The sequence below is a fragment of the Gorilla gorilla genome, chromosome 10 (genome assembly GCF_029281585.2).
Source record: "Gorilla gorilla gorilla isolate KB3781 chromosome 10, NHGRI_mGorGor1-v2.1_pri, whole genome shotgun sequence".
Lineage (NCBI taxonomy): Eukaryota > Metazoa > Chordata > Mammalia > Primates > Hominidae > Gorilla > Gorilla gorilla.
In genome coordinates, this window is record NC_073234.2 from 24,307,382 (window position 1) to 24,319,468 (window position 12,087).

The window sequence follows — 12,087 nt, forward strand, 5'->3', positions numbered from 1 at the left end:
AGGACCCCACCCCTGCAGCAAACTTTTGCTTGGGCATCCAGGCATTTCCATACATCTTCTGAAATCTAGACAGAGGTTCCCAAACCTCAATTCTTGACTTCTGTCCAACTGCAGGCCCGATATCACATGGAAGCTGCCAAGGCTTGGGGCTTCCACCCTCTGAAGCCACAGCCCAAGCTGTATGTTGGCCCCTTTCAGCCACGGCTGGAGTGGCTGAGACACAGGTCACCAAGTCCCTAGGCTGTACACAGCACAGAGACTCTGGACCCAGCTCATGAAACCACAATTTCCTCCTGGGTCTCTGGGTCTGTGATGGGAGGGGCTGCCATGAAGTTCTCTGACATGGCCCGGAGACATTTTCCCCATGGTCTTGGGGCTTATAGGCTCCTTGTTACTTATGCAAGTTTCTGCAGCTGGCTTGAATTTCTCCCCAGAAAACAGTTTTTTCTTTTCTTTCTTCTTTTTTTTTTTATATGGAATTTCGCTCTTGTTGCCCAGGCTGGAGTGCAATGACACGATCTCAGCTCACCGTAAATTCTGCCTCCCAGGTTCAAGCAATTCTCCTGCCTCAGCCTCCTGAGTAGCTGGGATTACAGTCATGTGCCACCACCTCAGATAATTTTGTATTTTTTAGTAGAGACAGGGTTTCTCCATGTTGGTGACGCTGTTCTTGAACTCCCAACCTCAGGTGATCTGCCCGCCTCAGTCTTCCAGCGTGCTGGGATTACAGGTGTGAGTCACTGCACCCAGCTGGGTTTTTCTTTTCTATTGCACAGTCAGGTTGCAAATTTTCCAAACTTTTCTGCTCTGCTTTCCTTATAAAACTGAATTCTGGCCAGGCCTGGTGGCTCACACCTGTAATCTCAGCACTTTGGGAGGCCCAGGTGGGTGGATCACGAGGTCAGGAGTTCAAGACCAGCCTGGCCAAGATGGTGAAACTCCATCTCTACTAAAAAAATACAAAAATTAGCCAGGTGTGGTGGTGGGTGCCTGTAATCCCAGCTACTCGGGAGGCTGAGACGGAGAATTGCTTGAACCCGGGAGGCAGAGGTTGCAGTGAGCTGAGATTGCGCCATTGCACTCCAGCCTGGGTGACAGAGTGAGACTCCATCTCAAAACAAAACAAAACAAAACAAAGCCTGAATGCCTTTAATAGCATCCAAGTCACCTCTTGAATGCTTTGCTGTTTAGAAATTTCTTCCACTAAATACCCTAAATTATCTCTCTCAAGTTTAAGTTTCCACAAATCTCTAGGGCAGGGGCAAAATGCCACCAGTCTCTTTGCTAAAACATAACAAGAGTTACCTTTGCTCCAGTTCCCAGCAAGTTCCTCATCTCCATCTGAGACCACACAGCCTGGATTTTTATTGTCCATATTGCTGTCAGCATTTTGGGCAAAGTCATTCAACAAGTCTCTAGGAAGTTCCAAACTTTCCCACATTTTTCTATCTTCTTCTGAACCCTTCAAACTGTTCTAATCTCTGCCTGTTACCCAGTTCCAAAGTTGCTTCCACATTTTCGGGCGTCTTTTCAGCAATACCCTACTCTGTTGGTACCAGTTTACTGTATTAGTCCATTTTCATGCTGCTGATAAAGACATATCCAAGATTGGGAAGAAAAAGAGGTTTAATTAAACTTACAGTTTCACATGGCTGGGGAGGCCTTAGAATCGGGAGGAGAAAGGCACTTCTTACATGGCAGCAGCAAGAGAGAATGAGGAAGAAGCAAAAGTGGAAACCCCCGATAAACCCATCAGATCTCATGAGACTTAATCACTACCATGAGAATAGCATGGGAAAAATGACCCCCCCCATGATACAATTACCTCCCCCTGAGTCCCTCCCATGACACATGAGAATTCTGGAAGATGCAATTGAAGGTGAGATTTGGGTGGGGACACAGCCAACCCATATCAGTTCTCATGAGATCTGGTTGTTTGGAAGAGTGCTACCTCCCCGCCTCCCCGTGCTCCTGCTTTCACCATGTGAATGGCCTGCCCTTGCTTTGCCTTCCATCATGAGTAAAAGCTTCCTGAGGTCTCACCAAAAGCAGATGCCGCTATGCTTCCTGTATAGCCTGTGGAATCATAAGCCAATTAAACCTCTTTTGTCTATAAATTACCCAGTCTTAGAGTCAAGTGGTGCCATCTTGATTCACTGCAACCTCCACCTCCCGGGTTCAAGAGATTTTCATGCTTCAGCCTCCTGAGTAGCTGGAATTACAGGTGCCCGCCACCATGCCCAGCTGATTTTTGTATTTTTAGTAGAGACAGGGTTTCACCATGTTAGCCAGGCTAGTCTTGAACTCCTGACCTCAGGTGATCTGCCTGCCTTGGCCTCCCAAAGTGCTGGGATTACAGGCCTGAGCCACCATGCCTGGCCTCTGACCGGGTATTTCTTTAGAGTAATGCAAGAACAGCCTAATACAGTGACAGAGCTATGCTGAGAGCAGTGACAGGTAGAGGTACAGTGCTGGTCTTTCAAATACTCCTTACTGACAAGTTTTCGTGAATCACTGATACCTTTCCATTTGAAGAGCATTCTCCTCAACTCCCTGAATGGTGCTATTTAACAAACTACACCAAAAACTTAGTGACTAAAACAACAATAATGATTATTTTTCTTGGTTTTGTGTGTTGATCGGGCAGGAATTCTGCTTTACATAGTGTTAGCTGGGCTGCGGGGATGGCTGAATGGCTAGTTGGTGCTAGCTGCCAGTGGGAATCCCAAATAGGGTTGTTGGCAGAAGCCTCAGTTATCTTCCATGTAGTATCTCCACCAACTCAACTCACTTGAGCTTCTTTTTTTTTTTTTTTTTTGAGATGGAGTCTTGCTCTGTCACTCAGGCTGGAGTGCAGTGGTACAATCTTGGCTCACTGCAACCTCTGCCTCCCAGGTTCAAGAAATTCTTCTACCTTAGCCTCCCCAGTAGCTGGGACTACAGGTGCGTGCCACCATGCCTGGCTAATGTTTGTATTTTTTAGTAGAGATGGAGTTTCACCATGTTGGCCAGGCTAGTCTCGAATTCCTGACCTCAGGTGATCCGTCCGCTTTGGCCTCCCAAAGTGCTGGGATTACAGGAGTGAGCCACCGCACCCGGCCTCACTTGGCCTTCTGACAGCACAATCATGGGTTGAGAGAGTATGTGAAGAAACATCACATCTCCTAAGGCACAGTCTCAGAAGTCCCCACCATGTTCTGTTGGTTCAAATAAGCCACAGGGTCGGTTCCAATTTAAGGGAAAGAGAAATAAACTCCACCTTTTACTGGGAAGAGCGGCAAAAAACAAACATGCAGTCATCTTTAGTCCTTCACAGCATCTCTGAAGTTAAGCCTCATCGTTTTAACAGACTAGGGTTAAGTGTCAGATAGTCAACATTTACATTTTGCCCTTTCCCTGAAGCCTAACTCACGTCTTCTCACAATTCTTTTTTTTTTTTTTTCCTTTTTTTTTTTTTGAGACGGAGTCTCGCTCCATTGCCCAGGCTGGAGTGCAGTGGCCTGATCTCGGCTCACTGCAAGCTCCACCTCCCGGGCTCATACCATTCTCCTGCCTCAGCCTCCCGAGTAGCTGGGACTACAAGTGCCCGCCACCATGCCCTGCTAATTTTTTTGTATTTTTAGTAGAGATGGGGTTTCACCGTGTTTGCCAGGATGGTCTTGATCTCCTGACCTCGTGATCCGCCTGCCTCGGCCTCCCAAAGTGCTGGGATTACAGGCGTGAGCCACCACGCCCAGCCCGTTTTTTTTCCTTTTTTATGGGACCAGGGGTCCAGTGTCTCGCCCTGTTGCCTAGGCTGGAGTGCAGTGGCAATATCTCAGTTCACTGCAACCTCTGCCTCTCAGATTCAAGCAATTCTCCTGCCTGAGCCTCCCAAGTAGCTGGGATTAGAGGCATGTGACACCATGCCCAACTAATTTTTGTGTTTTTAGTAGAGATGGGGTTTCACCATGTTGGCCAGGCTGGTCTCGAACTCCTCACCTCAAGTGATCTGCCCACCTCAGCCTTTCAAAGTACTAGAATTACAGTCATGAGCCACTGCGTCCAGTCTTTTGTCACAATTCTTTTTTTTTTTTTTTTTTTTTTGAGAGGGAGTCTGGCTCTGTCTCCCAGGCTGGAGTGCAATGGCATGATCTTGGCTCACTGCAACCTCCACCTCCTGGGTTCAAGCAATTCTCCTGCCTCAGCCTCCCGAGTAGCTGGGATTACAGGTGCCTGCCACCACACCCAGCTAATTTTTGTATTTTAGTAGAGACAGGGTTTCACCATGTTGGCCAGGCTGGTCTTGAACTCCCAACCTCAGGTGATCCACCCACCTTGGCCTCAAAATGCTGGGATTATAGGTGTGAGCCACCGCACCTGGCCCTTTTCTCACAATTTTAAGAAAAGCTGTCACACAAGAACCTCTTTGTTGCTGAATAATACGACACATTTCAGTCTTATTTTCTTATTTTCTGAAACATTAGTCATTGCTGACCAGTCCCTACTGTTGAAATGTCCCCTCCTCTTGACATCTATAATATCACAGTCCTTGTTTTCCTCTTAACACCTCTCTACTGTTCTTTTACATTTCTTTTTTCTTCTTCTTCTGTTTACTCTTAAGTGCTGGTTTTCAAGGTTTTGGCCCGGCTACCTCTCTTTTTACTGTACTTTCTCTCCTTAATCCACTCCCAACTCTTCATTTACCATCTATTGGTTTATTCTCCCAGATCTATGCTTCAGTCTAACCTCTATCTATCACCTAAAATAATCAAAAGGGTCAAGATCTAATTTCAAAACAGTTTGTTCTGGTACAAAGAGTGGAAACATCAACTCCAAAAGAAGGAAGTCAGCTTTGTGAAGTCAGGAAGTTAAGGGTTCATTTATATAGACAGAGGAGCCTTTAGCAGGATTACAACTTTTTTAAGACAAGGTTGGCACATAGTTATAGCAAACTGATCGGTTATAAAAGTGTTTCTTTTTGGGAGAGTACATATAGTTGTTTTCTTGTTTTTCTTTTTTTTTTTTTAACGGAAGTGTAATAGTCATGGGTTTTCTGTCATCTGGTCTAAGCAAGGCAGAACAACAAAGAAAAAGTTAATCTGTAACAAAGGTCATTAATTAAGAAGGCAGGAGGTTTTTGTCCCTGACGTCATTAAATTTTCTCTAGTCATTGTGCAGGACAAGAAAAATGAGAAAACGAGTTAATTTATAATCTGAGAAACATGTTATAGCCATATGTGACTCAGATCAGTCTCATCTCTGTCAAGGTTTAAATGTTTTGGGGGGTTCCAACAGCTTTTCTTTTTGAGACAGGGTCTCACTTTGTCACCCAGGCTGGAGTGCAATAGTGTGATCTCGGCTCATTGCAGCCTCGACCTCCTGGGCTCAAGCAATCCTCCCACCTCAGCTCTCCCAGTAGCTGGGACTACAAGCGTATACCACCACACTCAGCTAATTTTTTGTATTTTTTTGTAAAGACAGGTTTTCACCATGTTGCCTGGGCTGATCTCAAGCTCCTGAGCTTGAGTGATCCCCCAGCCTTGGCCTCCCAAAGTACTAGGATTATAGGAGTGAGCCACTGTGCTCAACCCCCAACAGCTTTTTTTTTTTTTTTTTTGAGACAGAGTCTTGCTCTGTTGCCCAGGCTGGAGTGCAGTGGCATAATCTCGGCTCACTGCAACCTCTGCCTCCCGGGTTCAAGTGATTCTCCTGCCTCAGCCTCCTGAGTAGCCAGGACTACGGGTGTGCACCACCACACCTGACTAATTTTTGTATTTTTAGTAGAGACGGGGTTTCACTACGTTTGCCAGGCTGGTCTTGAACGCCTGGCCTCAAGTGGTCCACCCGCCTCGGCTTCCCAAAGTGCTGGGATTACAGGTGTGAGCGACCACATGCAGCCCAACAGCTTTTAAATTATATTTATTTTTACATATCTATGTCCTCAACTCTAAGTCTGAATATGCAATAGCACATCATTGTTTGAACATCCCATAGGCACCTTGAGTCAGACAGGCTTTAATTACAGAAAGCCGACTCAGGAAGGGGAAAAGCTAAAGAAACACTCTAGTCTGAGTCCCCAGGAGTGACTACCAAGGGACTCTATTGCTTCTCCACCATCTAGGGGCCACCTTCCAAAATTGGAATGTCATCACTCGGGCATGAGAGCCACCCTGGCTGTGCTATAGTCCACACCAAGAAATCAGATGCTCACTCCTTGCTGCTCTTCTCACTGAGCTTAGTTTTTAATTCAAGTCTCATTCTAGGGTATACAGTCTGGAATCTAAATCACATTCAAACTCTAGCTGTAGGAGAGTCTTGAATATGTAGTTTTTCGTTTTCCACCACCTGTAGTACAGGAAAAGCTCAAGGAAAAAGTGTGGATAAATGTTGAGCAAGCTAAATCCCTAATAGCTCAACATGTCTGGGACAGAATTGTCATCTTCCTGCACAGTGCACCCCCACCCTCAGCTAAACTGGTGCCATGATCTACTAAGTTACACAGTTGAAAAATGTGTGAATCATCCTCATTTTCCTCAGTTTCTCTCTTTGCCTAACTTGAGTCCCAGCACATACACCACACCCTTTATCACACACACCACACCCTTTATCACTAAAATCCCATTGAGCACCTCCTTAATGTCGTTCAAATCCATCCATCCTCTATTCTTTCCACACGGCTTCAGCTCTGTTCAGTCATTACTCTAACAGAGTCCTAAGTGATCCCCCAGTTTCCATCCACACTTCCCCATCTTTATGATACAAAGCAGCCAGAGTAATCTCTTTAGCACTAATCTGATTAAGTCATTCCCTGGTTTAAAAACTATAAAGACTCTCCATTATCCTTAGGATGTGGACGAAACTCCTTAGCATGACATACACAGCTATTCATAATATTTTTATGTTGTGTCATCAGTGCTCCAACCCACCCACCCCAGAACCTTTGCCCTTTTTTTTTTCTTCTTTTTTTGAGACAGGGTCTCACTCTGTTACCCAAGCTGGAGTGCAGTGGCACAATCTCGGCTCACTGGAACCTCCACCTCCTGGGCTCAGGTGATCCTCCCACCTCAGCTTCCCAAGTAACTGGGACTACAGGCATGCGCCACCATGACTGGCTTATTTATTTTTATTATTTATTTATTTATTTATTTATTTATTTATTTTTGTAGAGACAGCGTCTTGCCATGTTTCCCAGGCTGGTCTCAAACTCTTGGACTCAACAATCAGCTCACCTTAGCCTCCCAAAGTGCTGGGATTACAGGTGTAAACCACCATGCTCACAAACCCAGCCTTGCCCCTTGTTTTTTAGCCATACTGAATTACTTGCAGTTCTTCAAAAGCTCAGAAGTCTTTCTTATTTTTCTTTTTTTTAATTAAAAATTTTTTTTAATTTAAAAATAGAAACAGGGTCCCACTATGTTACCCAGGCTGGTCTCGAACTCTTGGACTCAAGTGATCCTCGCACGTTGGCCTCCCAAAGTGCTAGGATTACAAGTGTGAGCCACCACACCTGTCCGGTCTTTCTTTTTTTCTTTTCTTTTTTTTTGAGATGGAGTTTCGCTCTCATTGACCAGGCCGGAGTGCAATGGTGAGATCTTGGCTCACCGCATCCTCTGCCTCCCGGGTTCAAGCGATTCTCCTGCCTCAGCCTCCCGAGTAGCTGGGATTACAGGCATGCACCACCACGCTCTGCTAATTTTGTTTTTAATAGAGACGGGGTTTCTCCATGTTGGTCAGAATGGTTTCGAACTCCCGACCTCAGGTGATCCGCCTGTCTCGGCCTCCCAAAGTGCTGGGATTACAGGCATGAGCCACTGCGCCCAGTGGTCTTTCTTATGTCTAAGACATTGGCAAATAATTTCAGGCTTTGAAAGAATGCTCTGCAGACAAGATGCTGCCAGAGGCCCTAACCTCTGGAATGCAGGGCTGTGTTCAGGAGAGACTGTTCAAGTTCTGTCTTGCATTTCCCTCATTTTGGTCACTGAGAAATGGCATGGATTCCAGCTGGTGCAGGGGATGCAAAGGAAAATTAAGCTCATTTTTCAGGATGATCTGACATCAGATTTTTACCTATTTAGCAGATTCTGCATTCTTTATGTCACTGAAGATGATTCAGTAGCCAGATAATAGCTACATAAAGAGGCTTGGTCAGGTTAGGAATTCCAGTAATCTTCAAGGGGTTGTATTAGTTGAAAAAACTCATTTGAGTGAGCAATACTTTCCAGCCATACAGAAGTTCACTGTGCTTGACCTTGGGATGGCCAGCCAGATGGAAGCATCCTGCCTCACCATCCAGTGAATTGAAGAGCAAACCAAAGAGCTCTGGAAAAATCCTTTCTCAGGAAGAAAGGGGCTCTGTTTTCTGAGCCATTTATTCTTTGTTTTTGTTTTTGTTTTGAGACGGAGTCTCACTTTGTCATCCAGGCTGGAGTGCAGTGGTGGCATGATCTTGGCTCACTGCAACCTCCCCCTCTCGGTTCAAGTGATTCTCCTGCCTCAGCCTCCCGAGGAGCTGGGATTACAGGCACCCGCCACCACCACCACGCCTGACTAATTTTTGTGTGTTTAGTAGAGATGGGGTTTCACCATTTTGGCCAGGCTGGTCTTGAACTCCTGACTTCAAGTAACCCGCCCGTGTGGGCCTCCCAAAGTGCTGGGATTACAGGCATGAGCCACTGCGCCCAGCCCATTCCTTCTTTGAAATGTGCAGCAGATTCCAGGAGTTGGAAAAGTTAAAGCCTTCCTTTTGCTTCAGAAGTTTCCAAGTACCCAGGAACTGAGTAATGATTCCATCTGAGAACTCGAGCAGCTTTTTGGACAAGAGGTAGCACAGCAAATCCTTGCCTTCTTCACACAGTCCAAGTGATGCACGGCCTCATATCTACTATGTATTCTCTTTTAGACCACGAGCAATAAGGTCTTGTATTCATATTTAAAAATCAAGAAAAAGATTTGTTCTCACAGCAACTAGTGAAAGATGAGGTGAGGCCTGAGCGGAGCCTGCGAGTCATCCTGCTGTGAGAGCCGTGTGAACCAGGGCAACTCCATCTTGAATAGGAGCTGGGTAAAATGAGGCTGAAACCTACTGGTCTACATTCCCAGATGGTTAAGGCATTGTAAGTCACAGGATGAGACAGGAGGTCAGTACAAAATACAGGTCATAAAGACCTTGCTGATAAAACAGGTTGCAGTAAAGAAGCCAGCCAAAACCTACCAAAACCAAAATGGACATGAGAGTGACCTCTGGTAGTCCTCACTGCTACACTCCCACCAACACCATGACAGTTTACAAATGCCATAGCAACATCAGGAAGTTACCCTATATGTCAAAAAAGGGAAGGCATAAATAAGCCACGCCTTATTTTTATTCTTATTTTTTTTGAGACAGTCTCACTCTGATGCCCACGCTGGAGCGCAGTGGTGCGATCTCAGCTCACTGCAAGTTCCGCCTCCCAGGTTCACGCCATTCTCCTGCCTCAGCCTCCCGAGTAGCTGGGACTACAGGCGCCCGCCACCACGCCCGGCTAATCTTTTTTTGTATTTTTAGTAGAGACGGGGTTTCACCATGTTACCCAGGATGGTCTCCATCTCCTGACCTTGTGATCCGCCTGCCTCAGCCTCCCAAAGTGCTGGGATTACAGGCGTGAGCCACCGCGCCCAGCCAGCCACCCCTTATTTAGCATAGCATCAAGAAATAACCATAAAATTGGGCAACCAGTCACCCTCGGGGCTGCTCTGTCTTTGGAGTAGCCATTCTTTTATTCCTTTACTTTCTTGATAAACTTGCTTTTGCTTTGCACTGTGGACTCGCCCTGAATTCTTTCTTGCGCGAGATCCAAAAACCCTCTCTGGGGGTTTGGATGGGGACCCCTTTCCTGTAACACTGCTATACTGTCTGGGTTCAGGCATTGAAGTTATTGGACTGCAGAGGGCACTGCCTCATTCAGTTAAGATGAAAAGCATCGCTAGAGATCTTCCTGAGACAGCCAGGGACTCTCATTCCCAGCAAAATGCCAATTAGGGCAGATTTTAATGTGTGACCTTGACCTTCATCTATTATGGAAAGGTCTTCTAAAAAGTTTTGTGTGCTAGATCTAAAAGATCCATCTAAAGGAAACAAACTTACAATGAAGCATTGTGTATTACAAGCCCCTTGTTCCTGGGGTCAGAGCTGCTGTTCTTCAGGTCTGGTCTTTTTTTTTTTTTTTTTTTTTGAGACAGGGTCTCACTTTGTCACCCAGGCAGAAGTGCAGTGGCACAATCTTGGGCTCAAATGATCCTCCCACCTCAGCCTCCCAAGTAGCTGGGACTATAGGTCCATACCACCACGCCCAGCTAATTTTTGTAGAGATGGGATTTCACCACAGCATATGGACACCATTCTTAGGCTGGTCTCAAATTCCTGAGCTCAAGCGATCCACCCTCCTCCGCCTCCCAAAGTACTAGGATTACAGACATGAGCCACTGTGTCTGGCAGTTCTGGTCTTCATATACCAGTGCTTTGAGGGCTGCTGCCAATGTAAACAAACAATTGTACAAAAAAAAAATATGTTGAATAAGTGTGGTATAATAAGAAATACATTTGGTCTTTGGGCCTGGTTCCTGTCACAGAGATCTTAAAATCCTTGGAATTTCCTGAGTGATAAGAGTGTCTTTTGTTATTCACAACAAGCCCCTGATCTTGCATAACCATCAGTCACACCTGAACTTGTGCTACGTTAATGCATGACGTAAGGTGTGGCTCCTATTCCGGATGAGACTGCTCACGTAAAGACCGAGGGATAAGAGGACTGGAACTATCAGTCCCACCCACTGGCCTTAGGGAAGCAGGCAGGAGAGGGGGCTGGAAATAAAGCTCTATAAAAACTCATGAACAGTGGGTCTTGATGAGCTTCCAGGTTTATGGATTTGTGGGCTGCTTCCACCTGCTAGGAGGGTGGGGTACTCTAACTCAGGGACAGAAGCCCCTGTCTGTGCTCAGGACTCTTGCAGACCTCTTTACCTGGCTGTTCATCTTCCATAATCAACTGGTAAGTAATATGTTTTCCTGAATTCTGTGAAGCATTCTAGCAAATGATGGAACTCAAGGAGAAGGTCATGGGAACCCCCAAATTTATAGCTGGTCAGTCGGAAGTACCGGGACTTTCAACTGGCATCTGGGTGGGAGCAGTCTTTTGGGACTCAGCTCTAAACTTGTGGGATCTGACATTGACTGCAGGTAGATAGTGTCAGTATTGAGTTGGATTGTAGGACACCCAGCTGGTGTTGGAGAATCGGTCAGTGTGGGGAAAAAAACTCGCACATCTGGTGTCAAAAGTGTTCTGTGTGAGGGTGTAAAGAAACAAGTGTATTTCTTAGAATACATGCATTAAAAAACACATAAAGTTAAAGGAATCAGAATTCTTCAAAGTGGAGGGAAGAACCTGTAGTTCCTAAATCGGAACACAAGAGGGCAACAAATAACCTCCAGAGTCTTGTCGTCGAACTGCTTTTCTTTCCAAGGGGTTTACACTTCCAGTTGATTGCTAATATAGTTCATGTAGCAAGAATATTGAACTATGCCTGACAGGATGAAAGGCTCCTAATAACTAAGACCTGTACTTCATTTATAGTCGGTTTCCTTCTCAATGCCAGGCACTGCGTTGAGTACTGATATTTTAAAATGATGAATCAGTCAAGGAGTCACGAATTTAGTGGGAAATGGCCGGGCGCGGTGGCTCACGCCTGTAATCCCAGCACTTTGGGAGGCCGAGGCGGATGGATCACGAGGTCAGGAGATCGAGACCATCCTGGCTAACACGGTGAAACCCTGACTCTACTAAGAACACCAAAAATTAGCCAGGCGTGGTGGCGGGCGCCTGTAGTCCCAGCTACTCGGGAGGCTGAGGCAGGAGAATGGCGTGAACCCGGGAGGCGGAGCTTGCAGTGAGCCGAGATCGCGCCACTGCACTCCAGCCTGGGCGACAGAGCAAGACTCCGTCTCAAAAAAAAAAAAAAAAGAATTTAGTGGGAAAGAGAAACGTGATTCTCATTTTTTTATTTCCCCAAAATATAAAGAAACAAAGGGTCAAATCCATTTCCATTAGTAATACTAGCTGCTTAAGATGG

At 45.9% G+C, this 12,087-nt stretch overlaps 1 protein-coding gene and 1 pseudogene across 1 annotated transcript in view; both read left to right on the forward strand.

Moving 5' to 3' along the window:
• The first annotated feature begins 7,854 nt into the window (after window positions 1-7,854).
• LOC101139869 (Fanconi anemia core complex-associated protein 24-like) lies at window positions 7,855-8,845 on the forward strand (annotated as a pseudogene).
• A 1,944-nt stretch (window positions 8,846-10,789) lies between these two features.
• The window catches only part of RIMKLB (ribosomal modification protein rimK like family member B), a 103,059-nt gene continuing 101,761 nt past the window's right edge, over window positions 10,790-12,087 (forward strand). Inside the window, exon 1 of the mRNA XM_055358623.1 lies at window positions 10,790-11,009. The gene's annotated coding sequence lies outside the window, so the exon portion shown is untranslated. The remainder of the gene's footprint in view (window positions 11,010-12,087) is intronic.